This window comes from Dermacentor albipictus, chromosome 3 (genome assembly GCF_038994185.2).
Source record: "Dermacentor albipictus isolate Rhodes 1998 colony chromosome 3, USDA_Dalb.pri_finalv2, whole genome shotgun sequence".
Classification (NCBI taxonomy): Eukaryota; Metazoa; Arthropoda; class Arachnida; order Ixodida; family Ixodidae; genus Dermacentor; species Dermacentor albipictus.
The window spans coordinates 12,678,659-12,697,506 of record NC_091823.1 but is presented as its reverse complement, the minus strand read 5'-3'; the positions used below and the strand labels follow the sequence as shown (position 1 = coordinate 12,697,506).

At 47.6% G+C, this 18,848-nt stretch overlaps 1 long non-coding RNA gene across 2 annotated transcripts in view; it reads right to left on the bottom strand.

The window, feature by feature from the left end:
* Window positions 1–18,848, bottom strand: part of LOC139057811 (uncharacterized) — a 127,563-nt gene that overhangs the window by 106,028 nt on the left and 2,687 nt on the right. The window lies entirely within an intron of this gene.

The following is an 18,848-nucleotide window of genomic DNA, read 5'->3' as shown; positions in this document are numbered from 1 at the left end:
CGCCGCGGCGCGTTGATTGCGACGTGGTTCAGGTGGAAGATGCGCGCCACGCATGTGTACTGTATACGCGAGGGGGAGGCCTCCCTCCCGCAGTAAGGGTGGGACAGGTGCTCCGAAGCGCGCACGCAGGAGGGCCTCAGCGGCGCCGCCCTTTTCGCCGTCTTCAAAACAAGCGAGGAGGCGAGAGGGCTGTGGCCTCTCGCTGGTTCGATGGACGAAGTTCACTGCGCCCCCGAATTTCGAGCACCATGCAAAACACCCGGGGCGCGCGAGCGTTGCTCTAATGGCGCGAGCGCTGTGGGGCGCCTCTCTTGCGACGACCCGTTCCAGAACACCCGGAGAGAGGGAGGGGGGGGGGGGGGGCGAGAGGGGCTCCTTCGTTCGGCTGCTGAGAGCGCGCGCGCACCAATTATCGCAAACCACGCGATGCAACCGAACGGACGGGATCGTCTGCGGTGGAGCCGGGCTCGGCTGCCGGACCGACGCCCATTTGAATTTCGTCACGCTCGAGATGCTGCAGCTATACGCACACTGCGGTGATGATTCGATAGCAAAGCTTGGGATGCGTCTCTCAATCGCAAATAAGGGTGTGATGAACCAGTGCTCTTCCGTTTTCTTCGAGCGAATTATCTTCGGCTTATACGCATGCATACCGCTAAGGGAAGTGTAGATAGTCGGGATCAAACGACCTTGCCAACGGACGCCTTCGTGTTGTTACAGAAGAAAACATTACCTCTGAGCTCCGGGATAGCAAATGCCGATCATCCGTTAAATCGATTTTACGGCAATATTCTCTTATGATTGCGCCGTGTCTCCAAGCCTCGGTCGCTACTGTGAGACGCAAATGCATACTTGATATTCAAATTCAAGGGGTAACGTCCACGGAAGGATCAGTGGGTCACAAAGGACGAACTCCTATCCGCAGAGGTGGCACTTGGTCGACATAGTACGTTGTGTCCACGGCGATGACTGATGAGATAATGACGGTTACTTCTCACATCGCTTTATGAAATGCGAATCATTTCTTGGTGAACATTCGCCACTTTAAGAGTATCTATCTGCAGTTAAAGCTCGATCTAACGAAACCCGATTTTACCAAGTTCCCTTTCTAACGAAGAAATTTCCATTCCCCGGCAGGTACCCATAGGGTTCAATGTTGTCATCAAACCGAATTTACGAAACTAACTTGTCCGAACTCGATTTAACGAAGTTTTTCCTGAAATAAGTGAATAAAAAGCGGCGATTTCTTTCTAATTTTGACACAGACGGGTTTTTCTTCGAGCGTGCGTTACGAAGCTGTCGCGTTAAAACATCTAGGCGCCCTATTCAAGGCCATAGCTTTATTTCTAACGAAGCTGCACCCCGCGCCCATGCACGGAACAGCGGATCAACATCGCCCCGATAGGAGCGGCAGCGGTTGCTTTCGTTATTTCATTGTTTATGCCACAGATGGCTGGATTAGCGGCAAATACATTGCTGCCGTAGCTTTTGCGTGTCGTCGCGCTAAAATTTTTGACTTCGAAGAACCTAAAAATGCTTGTCTCGATTTTACGAACTTCCCGATCTAAAGAAATAATTCGAGCGTGATAATCGCTTTGTTAAATCGGATTTCAACTGTATCTGTCTAGCCGGCTACAACTTGGTGCTGTCATAGTCGTTTCGTTAACTTGGTATGTACCGAAATTGCCATAGTATGACAAGAGTGTATGACGAACATAAATAATAGGTCAAGACATGCGTGTTATGTAGGTAATGAAACAGCCACCTACGTATTGGTGCTCCTATGGTTCCCCGCACACTGCTTCGCATCAAATCGATTCCCACAAGGTGTGGCACCTGCCGGCTTTTTTATAAAGCAACTAATTTGTTCCTTATGTAGGCTGCATGTGGCGCGAATGCGCGCAAAGGCGACCACTTAATTTTTTTTTATTTGCCATAGGAAGCGCGAAAAAAAAAACTGCTTTTTTTCTTTTTGACATAGCTACGTGTAGGGCACCGTTTTCAACAAACAAAGCGGGCCCTTGACTACTTGGCGCCTTATAGTAAGAATTAGTGAGACCGTAATTGGTAGCCAAAGAGAGTAAAAGTCCTTATTATACCAACATACAGAGCAACGGAAACGGTCCATACGTAAAGCTTTTTCGTGAGTATTGTTCTCCATCACTATTGTGTGTGTGTGTGTGTGTGTGTGTGTGTGTGTGTGTGTGTGTGTGTGTGTGTGCATGTGTGTGTGTGTGTGTGTGTGTGTGTGTGTGTGTGTGTGTGTGTGTGTGAGAGAGAGAGAGAGAGAGAGAGAGAGAGAGAGAGAGAGAGAAAATCTTTTATATTCTCATATAACACGTACGTACTTGAACGTTGGAGCTTGTCATCTAGTCATGGGGGTAACAGCAAGGTTCGTCAAAAGAAAGTTGTTCGTTTGCAATATACAGCATCGTAAAAATAAAGAAAATGCCTTCAGTATCTGGATAATGATAACCTTATTTATATTCCCTGCGTGACTTTGTCTTTTATTATGCTAATTCTAATACTTCGCTTAAAGAAACGGTTGTTTACGGTATTTGCGCGTAAACAACGCGACCCCGAACATAACGCGAGGGGAACTTTTGGTCTCTTGGATAAAGAAAACAATATGTGTTACAATTATCTTGATTTTATTTATTTTCATTTATTGATTCCGCCTACAACCGAAAGGAGGCAAGGACTAAATATACGCAATTGGCCGACAAAGGCTTTTGCCCCATAAACAGTTGGGCGTTCGTAACACAAGCATGTTCACTCGTAATTAGCAAACAAACAAAAGTAACAACGATTCGACTCACTTTTTTCGAAAGCGCTTAACCATATCATATGCACGAATGTATAACGCGGATAAACAATAAACGACGCATAAAAGCAGATGCCTGCAGGGCTTTACTCATCTCGCTGCGAACTGCCCATTCCGTTCCCTCGGCGGCGCAATCCGGCACGCACGATCTGCAGCGGGCGTCGATCGGGACGGCGCGTGCAGCGCGAGCGTGCGCAGGTTTGCGTTACGAGCCAGCAGCGATCTCGGTGGTGTCTGTTAGGTTAGGTCGCTGCAGTTTGAAGTGCCGGAGAAAAGACAAGAGAAAGAAATAAGACACGTTATGTTCGTGTGGCGAACTCAAATATATAACGCGAGGCGCGTTCTGAAGTCAGAAATTTCGAAAAAGAAATAAAAAGAACGCACATTACATTCGTCCAAATACAGCATTAAAAATGTGCTTTCCCACACCACCAGCCGATGTGTGAGTTTCAAGTGTGGGAAATATACGCCGTTATCGCGTGCTTCCATGAAGGTTGCAACGCATCTGTTTCGTGACCTGTGGATATGGTGTTTTTATGAACGCATTCCCACAGGTCGCGACATTAGTTGAGAAAGATGGGAAACATAACGCTTCCGCAACGCTTCCAATACGAACTGGACCTGCGTGCTCAGGACCGCGTGTATCTGTGCATATATGCGGATCCCAAGGTGCCACGCGGCGCCAGCTGGCATCACGCACGCGTCAACGGCGCTCTTGTTTGGTTTACGCCCCGCGGTCAGGGCCACCAGCAAGAAAGGTTGACCGTGCGTCGGCATTAGCATCTCCCATTTCTCGCTTGAAAGCGCTCGCGCCTTGCCCCGCTTTCTCGATCACCAAAGGCTAAGGGCGCGCACACTGTCAAGGCCGAACCCGAACAGTTGTCTCCGACCCTCTTCGGAAGACGAAGGCTCCCATTTCCAATTCATCGGGCGTGGGCGTGAAGATGTCTTCGAGTTGCACGAAGGACAGCGACGGCTGGCCGTTTTGGCCCTTTCACTTTCCAAAACCCGTTCTACTTTAAATCCCGCTGCGTGCGGGGCTCAGATGTAGGGCTTCGAGAAAGGACCGAGGGCTCGCCCAAAAGCGCATTGTTCCTCTTTCGAGCGGTCCGACCGGTGCCTGCACCCACCGTGGGCGCCGCTCTACTAACCGCGTGCTCCAGCGCGACTCCTTTCGCCAGTGACTCGACGCGCCCGAGGTATCGGTCCTGCTTGCTAGGAGGCGGCGCTGCTTTGGTTTCCACTGCCCGCTGGGCTACGTATTCGCCGAGCCCCAGTGCTCCAACAATGCCCCCCCCCCCCCCACCCACCCCCTTGTGGCCCTTGTCCAACCTGGCCGGCGATAACAGATTTTGACGCGGAGCATTGTGGACGGGGCCTTAACCCTTTCGCCGAGGTGTCCACGCATCGCGGGGTTCGGCTGACGCGTGCCCGCTGGAGCGGCTCGCGTCCTTGGCAAGCTGGGCAAATATACGGTCCACGTCTCTGATCGCGTACACTGCACATAGTCGAGCGCGGCCCACTCGCAGACGCGCGCGGCTGGCCGATTCTCAATGGTCGCCGCCGTTTGTATACACGGGCCGCCCTTGTTCCCCGGTCTCGGCGGCTCTTCTGACAAGCGCTGGGCCCCCGAGCGTGCGCCCCTAGGGCTCCCGGAGTCGGCGACCACTGTGTTCGGCCCTTCTCCGCGTCGGGGTGCAGAAAAGGGGTGAGCGAGGAGGGACCCAGCTGGGTGCGGCCTCGGATTTATTTGTCGGTGCAATGAGCCGTGTGACACAGCAGCGAGGGCGCAGTGCGCGTAAAGTTAATTTCATTTTGAAGCGTGCGCGCACAGCGGACTGGCTCGCGTGCGGCTTTGAGTGAATCAGTTCCCCCGTCACGACGTGCGGGCCAAGCAAATAGGTACACGTGGAGTCACCCGCCCCGGTGGCTCAGCGGCTGTGGCGTCGCGTTGCGCTGGTATACGCCCGAGGTCGCGGGTTCCATTGCCGGCCGCTGCGCCGCCGCATTCCGACAGTGCCGCAATGCAAAATAGTGTACCTGAACTCAAATGAACGGTAAAGTACGGCGGCCTTCATGATCATATCGTGGTTTTGGCTCGTAAACCCCAAAATATATGTCTTTAGCGTGTGGGGTGCCCGTGGGCGAATGCACGTGCCAGAATTGGTCATCAATTGAACTTGTTCTCAGTCTAGTGAGCATTGTTTTTCGCACTAAGGCTGCACACGCACGCACGCACGCACGCACGTGCAGATTATGCGCCAGAAAGGTAATGGTCAGTAGGTATGCCGAGAGTAATCTGTGGAAGTCCCGGAACCGGCTCGCATTTCACTGGTCGCAAATAGATCTGCAGCATCCTCTTAAAAACACGGAAGGATTTTGTCGACAAAAAGTGAGGAAACATCCGGCGCCCGTAGCGCCTCTTGGTGCCTCATGCACTGAGGCAAGCTGGCATCAACGTCCTGGTTCGTATACAAACGCGCGATGCCTGCAGCTGCCAGTCAAATGTCTCGAGAGATTCGCGCATACGGAACAGGACAGCGATGGGGGCAGCTACAGCATGCGGCCCAGCAAATCAGCGCCTCCGATCTGGAATCCGAAAGCGAATTCGCCGAGAGCACTTTGGAAGCCGCGAATTCATATCGCCATGCGCGTTTGGTTGAGTGACCTCGCCGGGCGCACCTCGCAATTACCTCTAGCGCAATGGCGACGCTGGAAGCGGCAGCTGCTGTCATCCAATCGACGCAGTCCCAAACAACCTGCTTTTGTTTCCCGGCATCAAAGAGGAATTCCGAATGAGGTCACCCCGCGCTGGCCGTCTTCGAGTTCCGCGTCGGAAGCCAAATAGCCGCGCTGCTCTGACCGCGGGCAGGTGGGGAGCGAGAACGCGCGCCCCGGACGCGATCTTTAATGACGCTTATCGCGATCGTCGCAAGTCTGTCTGAATCACCGCCCGCGCGATATACTTTGATGCTGAATGATTACACTGAGCAGCTGGCACGACGAGGAAAACATCGTGAGAATTTGTCGTGCTGCTGGTAGCCGATAGGTGCGCAATGCTGAAGAGGTACATGGATGGTGACGAACAAGAAAGACACGAGCCGCACTCAACGGCAGTCCGTGTAAGCAAAGGTGGCTCGCAAGATAGAGGCGAAGAACCATAGTGGCAAAAGCCACTCAAGCCGCCAAACGGAAAACGGTTCTTAGGAAGACAACCTTTTGTGAATTCGGCCATATTTGAACATGTCATGGTCATTGAACAGCTCGACGTCGTTCACTTTTGTGTGACAGACACACACACGCACGCGCTCACCAGTTTGGATAGAAAGTGTCTGACTTATCCAGGAAAGCGAAAAAAGTTTGTTGGGGCGGAAACGCTACACCGATTTCCCAACAGATGAAATACCAGCAACGATATGTATTATCGTATCCCTTCACATTTCGTCAACGATGCCAACCTTTGACTCCTGCTTCTCCCAACTTCGTAAGCACCTCTCAATCACTTACACGCTTACAAATATTGGGAAAAAATTTTCTGGCTGATTATTTGCTCCCCCTTTTGTTTCTTCTTCGTTGCAAAGACCTTCGTCACTGATGCTGCAAGAAGCGCCGACATAAACAAACAGTCGGGGACCGCGGCCATGCGAAGTGGATCGAGGCTTCCGCGCAGATGTCGTGCCTACCTCGCTCCCCCCCGATCCCTTCGAACACCTGCGCTCATCACGCGAATGCCGTCAGTCGTGTGGGCCGTGTCGCAACGAACTAACGCCGAAGATCGTTTCCGTACCCCTGCGCTATAGCTGTGTTGCCCACCGGGCAAAGGGGGCGAAAGTGACTGTCCTCTCGCTAAGGTCGTTCACTTGTGACCGCGGGGCTAAGAACCCTTGCGGCGCTCAAGCCGACCACCTGCGCCTGCATCCATCCTTCCCCGACCCCACTGCTTCTTCGGCCCAGGGGTATAAGCTCGATTGGCAAGGCGGGAGCACGCGATGAAACCTGCAGAGAACTTCGAAATGCGACTGTCCGGGTTGTCCACTGAATTCGTGCGCTTTGTCAATTTTGTGAACTGATGATGAAGTTGACCTCGAAGGCAGTGGTGCGTATCCACTAAGAGGGATTTGCCAAGACAGGGGAAAGCCCTCTTGTTCAAATTTATATTCATACATGACATTCATAATTACTTTAGAGGGATTGTTTTTAAGATATTATTATTATTATTATTATTATTATTATTATTATTATTATTATTATTATTATTATTATTATTATTATTATTATTATTATTATTATTATTATTATTATTATTATTATTATTATTATTATTATGCGCAGCATTTGAATTATTCGAGTCAACTCTGCACTCAATAATTTCATTCTCTATTAAAATACTGTAATTCCTCTGCAGCTTGGTTTCGTATCGGGACCCTCCACAACTACCAGCCTCGTTAGCTTCATGATGCATGCCTCTCAAGCAGTATATAAGAAAGGACAGCTGGATGTCACTCATTTTTACCTCAGTAAGGCGCTTGATGTTGTATGCCGTAAAATACCCCTTCCAAAGTTGAAACAACTTGATCTGCGCCACTCTGCCACAGCGCTGGTAAAAAGCTTCCTATACGCGACCGGTACTGGTACGTTAGCATAAATGGTCAGTCGTCAGAACTTTATGCGGTTACAAGTGGAGTTCCTCAAGGGTCTGTCCTGGGCCCTATTCTATTCTCACTGTTTATTAACGACGTTTCGGCATTCATTCAAAACTCTTCAATTTTGTCATATATGCTGATGACGCGAAATTTTCAAAGCGGTAAAAAAATATTCATGCTTGCGCCGCTCTTCAGAAGGACATTGCAAATTTTGCGTCGTGGTGCGCCGGTAACAAACTGGTCATAAATGCACCAAAAACGAAAATTGTATGCTTCCCGCGTAAGGCTAACAGGCATTTATTTCCCTATACAAGTTAAGGACCGCGCAAAGAGCGATGGAACGAAGAATGCTAGACATTAAAAAAATTAAATTATGGGGTTTTACGTGCCAAAACCACTTTCTGATTATGAGGCACGCCGTAGTGGAGGACTCCGGAAATTTCGACCACCTGAGGTTCTTTAACGTGCACCTAAATCTAAGTACACGGGTGTTTTCGCCCTCATCGAAATGCGGCCGCCGTGGCCGGGATTCGATCCCGCGACCTCGTGCTCAGCAGCCCAACACCATAGCCACTGAGCAACCACGGCGGGTAATGCTAGACATAACTTTAAGAGATAGAAAAAGAGTGGTTTGGATCACGGAGCAAACGGGTATAGACGATATTCTAATGGACATCAAGAGAAAAAAAAAATGGCGCTGAGCAGGTCATGTAATGCGCTGATTAGATAACCGTTGGACCATTAGGTTGACGGAATGGGTACCAAGAGAAGGGATGCGCAGTATAGAGGACGGCAGAAGACTAGGTGGTGCGACAAAATTAGGAAATTTGCGGGTGCTAGTTGAAATCCGTTGGCGCAGGACAGGGCTAATTGGAGATCGCAGGCAGAGGCCTTCGTACTGCAGTGGACATCAAGATGATGATGACGATGATGATCGTTAAATACGTTCTCCTGCCAAGAGCTCAGGTAACAAATGACCTTGGAGTGTACTTCGATATCTTTCTGAGTTTCTCGCCCCACGCTCAACAGACGAGGCAGCGTGCGCTTCGTACGCTCGGGACGGCATGTCGGATGACGAGATACTTCAAACAACCTGGGCTATTTGTAACTTTATATAAGAGGGCATGCCTTCGAGTTCTTGAGTACGCCTCCGTCGTGTGGGGTGGCACATGTATAAGTCAAATTTAAGCTGTACATCTTCGATGTACGCCACCCCTTATTTAATGCCTTCGGGCCCTTAAGGTTGAATAAATGAAAAAAAAAAAACATTGTGAGCTTCTCGAAAATGTGCAAAAGAAGTTCACATAGATATTTAAACATCGATTCTGCCAAAAGCCTTCCATCTCTATAGAAACATAGAACATAGACACTCACCTTACCTACCCTCACATACCTGCGCATTAAGCTTTAGAAATTCTGCGCTACAATATGTTACACGAACACCGACGGAAGCTACAGCTTCGCCGCATTCGTGACGTCCGGTTCTGCATCTCGTGTGCTATAGCATGACATTCAGTAACCACGCAGCCGAGCTGGAATGTCCACAAGGCTTATTCTTCAGTGATCTCGTGTTGGTATTTAGGTCGTTTTATTTGTCATATTGTATACACTCGTACATATATGGATAGGACTGCGGGAAGAAGCTGCTTCTTGGCAGCTTGGCGAGGCCCGCAGCCCCTGAAACCAGTGCTTGATGTCAAACACAGATGTAGATACAAGTACACGATAAAACAAGACAAATAGTGAGAATTGACAAATTACCGAATCGATGCAAAAAAGACATTAGAGAAGCTATTTCACTAGAGCTTTGGGTTTTAACAAAGGGTTTAATGGAGGGGCCGTGCTTATTTAAAACATTACACGCTCCTGCTTCTGTCGAGCCAACGCACTGAATAATATTCCCACACAGCGCCATAATACAGAAGACCAAGTCAGAGGAAACTTTTAAGCGTCATTGATCACGCCATTTTATGTTTATCGCTCGTTGACTGGCGTTCCATATACGGAATAACACTATCGGACACCTTTTGTCCGGTCAGCCGGCTTCCTTTTTATATGATTTCTGAGGCAAACAAACTATCTTTACAGCTTATCTACTAATTGCACATGGCAACCGCTTTATTCTTACTCACTAGTAGTGCGACAAGAAATAAATCGTTCAGCGTCTTCCATTTAAACATCTGCCCCTCGTTTTTTGAACTACACGGTCGACATTATCAGCAATACACTATCGACATTGTATCCACTATCGAGCTGCGTGTTGAAAGTTATATGACAGCGATCAGTATCAGTGCCAGTCAGAGACGTCATCAGGCAGGGTGAGCCCCGGCCGCGTACCCGCCTCCCCCCTCTAACCCCTTCGCCGCGAAAGCGTATCAAAACTCGTTCACTTTTCCTGCGGCTGGCGGACTTTGACCTCGTAAGGACTCTCGAAGTAGAAGGACGCTCAGTTAGAGGCGAGACAGGCACAGAAGATGCGCCTATATCTAAGAGCTTGCATCGGATGGCGCCTCTGTATCGGCCTTGCCCATCTTCGCTTGCAGTCTGGTTCCCGTAGTGTTTAAAAGCGATGCGCAATCTCCGAAGTATACGGCGTAGGGGACAGACCTCGGCTGGTGCGTTTGTCGTGGAAGGAAGTAAGATGACGTCGGCAGCAATTGCGCACGCTATTATCGGGCTGCCAATAGAAGATGAGCGATATGTGGTGCTTGGTACATGTGGCGCCAAAAACGAATAAAAAAAAAACAGGAGCAAGCAATTATATACGAAATCCTATATGAACGAGAACAGGCTTACAAAGAAAGAGAGAGAGAGCGTGTTCGTGAGCGTGCGTTCGCTCGAGCGGGCGTTTGTGTGTGTTAGTTAACCAGCCTTGCAGTACTGTTTTCAAGAGTAATTAATAGTGGTAGAACAGGGAATGTTGCTGAAATAAACGTTAGCTTCAGCGGCATTCCTTGTTCTACCACTGTTAATCGATCCATGCCTTCCTTTCGTGGATCTCACCCGCCGTGGTTGCTCAGTGGCTATGGTGTTGGGCTGCTGAGCACGAGTTCGCGGGATCGAATCCCGGCCGGCGGCCGCATTTCGATGGGGACGAAATGCAAAAACACCCGTGTACTTAGATTTAGGTGCACATTAAAGAACTGCAGGTGGTCAAAATTTCCGGAGTCTTCCACTACGGCGTGCCTCATAATCAGAAAGTGGTTTTGGAACGTAAAACCCCATAATTTAATTATTTTTTTCTGTGGATCTCGCTCTTTGTGAGAGTACTGTCCCACCATGGTGTGTCTTTATAGCACAGTCAAGGCTTCTCCACATGGCTTCGATCATGACCAGGATCGTGATAAGCTACTAATCCTTCCTCTAAAGAATCGTCTACCACCTTGCTCCTTTTCAGTGGTACATGCTTCCTGAAGGTGGGCAATATGTTTGCTGACCGCAATTTTTAAGTGGGGTCATGCACTACGTAAAATCAATTTAGCTGCTGCAAAGCGCATATGTCCTCGAGACGTTGAAATTCATAAATAAAGTGCTATGGAGTGTGCAATAACTCAATTGCGCCGTTCCCATAACAACAGGCCGAACGGCCTGAGCGGCCACACGCATATATACGGCGAGGGTGAAGGGGAAGCGGTTTTCCTTCTATTCGTCTTTTTCGACAGGGAACAATAAATTTGCATGTCTAACGCGAATATATAAAAAAAATGCAAAGATACATCACTTCAACACAATCATTGGGATTTCGTTATTATTTTGCTTCTGCAGCGATCATGACAGTAGAATCTGACTGCCTGATGTACTTTTCCTGTAATAAAAGCAAAATTTGGCGTTGTGTTCAACACGAATTTAATATCGCGTTCCGGATGGCGACTACAAACTTTGGTTTGAGCAGAGAAAGAGAGGTTTATTATGGAAGAAGAGATGAGAGCTAGGTCTTCCTGAATCAAAGTTCTGGCCTGCTACTCAGCATTGAGGTAGGGAGACGGGCGTAAAAAGAGGGAGAAGGGACATGTGTTGATGGTGAGGGTGAGGATGGTGGCGAGGGAACTTGAACAGCAAAGACTCTTCAAGGTCTCAAATCTAGACCGCTCTCGTGCAAGAATTCGATGAGAGCCTTTACGATATCACGCCGACAAGAATCGGCCAAGGTCCCACTAGAACATTTTCGGACAAAGGTTCGTTCTTAAATTTGAACAAATGTTGTACCAATGATTGCCTTTGCAAAACGTATCGCGTGCTGACGCACAAGACGTGCCCTGTTGTCTCCGGGTATACCTCGCACTCCTCTCACTCCATACCGTCTGCAAGGCCAATAAAGTGTAAGTATCACCGAGCGAACACCACCCCTATAGTTGAAACCGCCGAAGCGAGCTTGCATAATTGATTTTGATCGGGGGCGGTAATTTCACTTGTTTGTTTGGGTTGAGTCCGTGAAGGCCGTCGATGACAGTGAGTCGGCAGCGCCCAGTTTGTTCGAGTGTTTTCGTACAATAGTGTATACACACTATAGCGCATTAGTGTTTGGTCGAGAAAACGGGATGGACACGTGCGTATACTCATTTCCATATGAGCCAGAGTGTCCAGGAATCCATTGAAATGCTATACAATAGCCAGTTCTCAGGCTGAAATCGCGTAGCTCTGCCACATCTTTAGGAAGGAGATAGTAAGGGCCTCTTTTAAAGGGGCCCTCACCAAGCCTCCTAGCAAATTTTGCTCATACGCTGAAAGTTGTTACGTGTCCTATAGGGAGTGTTCCGCCGTAAACATTTTTCAAATCGGCTCATTAATAGCCGAGATAGAAATATTTCAGTGCATTTCAGTGCGATGCATACGTCATGGGCCCCGCCCGCATATTTTTTTCTCCTGTTTTTTTTTTCTTTTTTTTTGCGCTGCACACGAGTTGTGATTGTCTGCTTTCGCGCAGCGCATTATATTGCGCGCTGTGCACAAGGACACATGACTAGCGGTAAATTCAGTGCTACACGAATACTGAGGCAGAAGAAGCGGATCGCAGAGCATGATCGCGCGCTGGAACACGGTAGGAAATGGAATAGTTTCGGTACCTACGCACGTGACTGCACGACCGTGCGAACAAGCAGACGAAGCGGAAGTACATCTCTCTTGCTTCGGTGCGAATTAAAACAAAAAAACACGCAGACATTCCGTTTGTGTGTTTTATTATTTCTCTAAACTTCAATTTGTCAATTCAAGCAACAGATCACACAAATAACAGATGTTGCCTTCAATATTTCTCGAAGTCACTAGTCACCACGAGCGGCGTCATACTGCGGACACGAGTACGTCACCGTCCGGCTTGGAGCGCGGTTGCCGCGAGGGAAAGGGAAAACGGCGTTCGTATTGAAATTTCACACTTTTCTGCGGCGCATAGCGATGTAATTCTTTGCAAACACGATCGTTGGCGCGCATTGTATGCTCTGCGCTTGTCAGCTCAATATGGCAGACCTTGTGAGGGGCCCTTGAAGGGCAGAATCAATCACTTGCAGCGCTGGTTTGGCGTCACAAAATATAGTACAGACTAAAGGAGGTTGATTCGATACTGAAACGGACTGCTTCACGGATGGCTACAATCTCTGTGGCCGTTGATGCATAGTCTTATGGTCGAGTCGGAAGCGCTTACAGAACGTCAAGTTCGCTAGTACTCGAATGTCATTGTTGAAGTTGTTGGAGACACTGATCCGTCAGTGTATGTATTGTCACGTAGTAGTGACGTATAAAGAACACAGTAACAATACTGTGAAAGACAAAACTAACTTTTATTGGGCGAACCTGTGCCCACAAAAACAGGCTACACTTATAGAACGGCGACAGCGGCGAACACAGTCGGCGATCGTCAAAACATAGAGAAAGAAATTTCAACTTCTTTCTCTATGGCCAAAATCTGATCAGCGGGTCGGGCGCGTCGGCTTTTACACATCAGTCGTGGAATGTTCCAGAGTAATCGCTGGGACCCGCGTGTCTTCCACAAAGTTCTACACTATTCGCGTCGCGCATACATGCAATCAGGTTACACAAGGTTCGGTGACTGAAAGCTGAAAGAACGATGGATAACATTCCAGAAACATCCGATACATGCAGGCGCTTCCTGCGCTGTGCGATTGCGATTACATTTGTTAGGCGGTCACCCGGGATAAGCAATTAAACGTGTCAACACACACACACATATATATATATATATATATATATATATATATATATATATATATATATATATATATATATATATATATATATATATATATATAGAGAGAGAGAGAGAGAGAGAGAGAGAGAGAGAGAGAGAGAGAGAGAAGCGACATATTCTGTAGAAATATGGCATCATAGGTCAAATTGCCTAAGGCCACGTGAGGGTATTCGTTAATTTTAGTTACTCCCGGAATATATGGCGGTGCACCACAGGTCTTGACAAAGACCTATGCTGCAGTGGCGTAGCCAGAAATTTCTATAGGGGGGGGGGGGGGGATTCACGTTGTAGTTCGGCCTCCTCTTTATAGAATTTGTCGAGGGCTTAAATGCATGAATAATAACTGCATTGCAATTGCCAAAGATGCTGCAAACAAATTTTTGAACGCTACGCACTGCGCTTCGTAGATCCATGCGCTTCGTAGATACCGCGGCCTCCACGAGATGTCGCGACGAGCCCGCTCGCCAGCCAAGCGGCCTTGAATCTTTGTGCTCCGATGGGGCTTTTTGCGTTGTATGACTCCGGGTGCATGGGCGTTTTCGCGAAATCCAGCCCGAGTTTGCAATGTTCGCGCTGAAACGTCTTTTCGAGTGTGAAAAGCACATACTAGACAAAATCCGAAATGGTTTCCGGCACTAGGGGTTGCAGGGGACGGCGCCAGCGCTCGTCCTGTGTCCTTCCTTGTCCGTGCTTTGTGGCGCTGTTTTAAATATGGTTGTTTTTGTCGGCGGTGCATGATAGCCCGAAAAAATTTCGGAAGGGGTGGAGGTAAGGCCCCATAAGCCCCTCACCCCCCCCCCCCGCCCCTTCCTGGCTACGCCCCTGCTATGCTGGTACGCTCGTTAATTTGGCCGGAGCAAAACCTGATGAAATGGCGCTCTCATGATGTAATATAGATTGAGAAAAGAGCTATCTGGACATGAAATGTCCTGAAAGCAAAGAACAGAAAGGTAACACAGCGACTCTTCCATAGCATGAAACTCTTTGCTCTTCTCCAACTCTTTACACAAAAACTGGTTGCAGATTTGCTCGTCGTGTTCTTTTCTTTGAACTTGCAAAGGTTTCCGCAAAGGCCACTGCCCGATTCCCTTTCTTTCTTTCTTTCTTTCTTTCTTTCTTTCTTTCTTTCTTTCTTTCTTTCTTTCTTTCTTTCTTTCTTTCTTTCTTTCTTTCTTTCTTTCTTTCTTTCTTTCTTTCTTTCTTTCTTTCTTTCTTTCTTTCTTTCTTTCTTTCTTTCTTTCTTTCTTTCTTTCTTTCTTTCTTTATTTATTTATTTATTTATTTATTTATTTAAAGAATTCTTGCTTTCCTTCTTTTTCTCTTTCTTTCTTTTCGTACTGGGTCTCCCCTTGGGTTCCTAACCATGCACGCGGTACGCACTGCTTGCCCCCTCGCGCAAGCATCACTGCCGCTCTACGCGCAAGGAAATTCTCTCCGGTGTGACGGACTCTGGTCGGGCGAGGTCAGAGTGGATTGCAACGGTACGCCGAAAGAACTAACCCGAGCCCTTCCCTCTGCAAAAAAGGAAAGAAAAGAAGAACTCGCTTTCGCGTCTGAGAACGACACTCTAAGGTAGAAAGGACGAGAACGTCGTCGGGGCGTCGGCCACTGTAGCCCCACCGGGAAATCGAATGTCTGTGCGAGTCGCATAGCGGGCAACAAAAGGCGAAAAAGTTGGGGGCTGGGCGTTTGTGGAGGCTACCTTCGGTACTCCTCTACCCCTTAAAAAGAGGGCCCACGCACAACAAACGCAACCGAGGCCCCCGCGGATTGTTTGTGGACCCTCACGGAAGGGGTCAGAGCCGGTCGCCTCCTCCCCCTCGAACACAGTGCGCCGCCATTGACGGCCCCTGCGGGGGTCCAGCATTGCACCGTTCGATGCGAGCGGGAGAGGTGGCCACAGGTCATGGGAATTCTCTGGGACCCCAGATCCGATTAGGAGATCTCTCTCCGGCAGCACCGGTATATAGCATACGGCACCGGTACAAGAAAAGGGAACGGGTCCGCCTGCGAGCGTTGACCAGGTGTTGTTGCCTCTGGGTCAGGCCGTTGGCGCTTTCTAGACGAGGGCCCGTAGGGTGTCTTGGATGGAAGACGATGCTTGCGTCGAAGAAAGTTCTACGATTTTCCACCATAAGAAAGACCGCGATGTGCCTATCGGATTGCACAGTGAACCACTTGTGGTGGTTCACTGTGCAATCGCAAGGTAATGTATGGGGCCCACTTATATGATATGTACCCGGCAGTCGTTTTGATTAAGATTTATGAATTAAAATAGAAGCTTGCCTGAATCGTCCTGAGTGAATCAATCTTTTCAATTTGCTTGAACTAAAATTATTCATGGAAGGTTCATCCGTTATTACGTGTCAGTCACTCACCTGCTGGAAACGTACACCGTGTGACAACGGTAGTGGGAGTGTTTAAGGATTTTACAGTGTTTGTGCTTTAATGCTTTAACGTTGCACATGTCACTCGACAGGTTCCAAAGGCAAGTCGTCGCCGTGCGTTCGATATGAAACTGGCCCATCCTAAAGTCAGAGCGTCTAAGCCGTGCCTAGGCCGATCCTGTAGCCAGTGCACGATACGTGTACTCGCAGGGCTTTTAATTAAGACTGCGCGAATCATCAAATACTTTTCGCACAGCTTTCTAATATAATAATAATAATAATAATAATAATAATAATAATAATAATAATAATAATAATAATAATAATAATAATAATAATAATAATAATAATAATGTTTATTTCCCATCAAGAAAGAAGGAGGAGACTGCAGGTAGAAGCTGCATGAACAAACGGCAGCTTGACATTGATAGCTTGACTTGACAGCTGAATTAACGGCCGTTCTCACAATCAATAAAAACGACATTCGCAAACTGAGTAATCATCACGCTAGCAAGTTTCTGTCATTACATCGCACGTTATGAAATGTTATTTTTTAATAAGAATACTAGCTCTAGGAACAATTAAGCAGATTGTCTGCATGCATGGGATTCTTGGGAGACGAATGCGATGCAGCCTGCTCCACTACGCAAGCTCTTATGTTTTATAGCCTATACCATGCCCGCGGGGATGAAATTTATCGTATTTTTGCTCCAATTCTATGTTCATTTGCGCACAATGGACGTTTTGAAATATTCAAAAATTATTCGTATTTATGAATAGTTACTATATTCAATTTGTTAATCCGAAAGTTTCGAATATTCGCACATCCCTGTAGTTTTGATGCGATTAGTAACGCGGGCCAATCTCGGGCGCCGTGTAAACAAAGGCGCGGTGGAAACATGTAGCGGTATCGGTGCACAATATGTGTCGTGCAACAAGCGAGGTATGTCCTCAGCGTAGCAACTGGCGCGTGAGAGCGATGGAGTGGAGTGGCACTGCCAGGCACTTACTCAGGATTTCTTTTTTTCGAGGGGGGGGGGTGGAGGGGGGCAACCCAAGGTAACTTCTATGCAAATGAGGAGGGGAGGGGTACTTTACTAGCACAAATGTGAATAACGACCACCATTCGCCAGAAAAACGTGTAAACCCACAAAAGAGAAATGAAATAAAGTGTTATTTTACAGGTACGCCCTGTGCGATACACCTCTCCTTTACTTGGAAAACAAGCAACTACGTCAAATAGACTTGCGCAGGAAAGAAGCGCAGGAAAAACACTGCCAAGAACAAGTAAGAAGCCAAAGTGAAATATAAAGATTACTTTCGTAGAATACAAATTTTAAAAAAGCAGCAGTTGGCAATAAAGGCACACAAACCACGCGGAGTTGTGTTACTTCGCCAGCCAATCACAGAAGCAAACAAAATCGTCGTCATGCGGCCTTTTCAAAATTGCATCGTACTTGATACCACCGCAGCGTCTCCTGTTCTTGAAGAGTCTTTTCATCGGCGGAAGCAATGAGGTGTGCAACAGACATGGACAACGTGTATGGAGTCTGAGCATTTCACTCTTCAAAAGTCTGCGGTGCCGTTCATTTCACGGCTTAACCCGTTTTACTCATGAAACTTCACTGCCAACTGAAATAAAACTTGACAATAAATAGTTGCAGCAAAGCAAGCATGTTATTTCAGTTGAATAAAGAATTAGGCTTTGGCCATTACACTATAATAGGCGAGGCAAAAGGTATAAAACTACGCGCTAATTTTATTTTTGTCGTTACCGCCTTATTTGGGGAACAGGAAAAGTTTGAAGTACGAATTATTTGCAGCCTCGCAGAGGAACAGTGGCTGGAGGTTATGAGGGCGTGGCTGGAACTTCACTGCAGACTTAATTTGTACCCGACTATAGCAGCGTTTTTAATTATCTCTGGAAGAATTACAGAGAAATATATGTTTTCGGAACACTTGCAATCCTTTGGGTTCTTTCGTTTATGCTCTATCAAGTTAAGTGCCACAACCGACTCGTATAGTTATTTGGCCAGTCCCGTAAAACCGCGTATAGGGTGCAGGACGCTGCGATTCTAGACGTACTACGCCCACTGTGGAAGGTTAGAAAAACACCTATATAAGCACAGCAGGGAAGTGGCTATGTCAGGAGGCTCGAGTGATAACTGTAGAAACATCATCCAGAAGACACGGAACTATTATCGACTTCCTGTGTCTGTTCTATTTATTCTTTAAATAAAAAGATATTGATCCATAAATATTTTCATAAACAACGGTTTTATTTGTTAATTTTCGCTTTTCCATCCTGTTTGACTGCTGCCTTAGCTCTCTCCCTTAGTAGATCACCTCATTTCTCAACTCCTTGCGACTCTTGTTTCCAGTTGGCAATTTTGCACGAAAAGTGCTCTACAATTAGGAAAAAACCAGACGAGTTAACGGGTGACAGTCATATTGCCTATGAGTCTAAGTGTTATTGCAGGGTTGGATGATGGACGCTGTCTCGTATTATTTTATTTTCCAACTTACCTAACTCATATCGCGGGCATATGGTTCCGAGAATCTGTCAGCGTCGCGGCGAGCCGTTACTCGAGAAAATAATGATGCAAAAGGAAAAGTTAAACGCAATTGGCGTTTTCTCTGACCGCAACTCATTCCACCTGCATAGAGACCAGCTGACCACGAACCGAATCGCTTTCCTAGTCCCTGGATAAGTCTGAATAAAGAAGGTTGAACCAACGAAGCAACAGCGATGCGCGTGACCGTCGAAAAGGCGGTGACAACTGAATGCATCT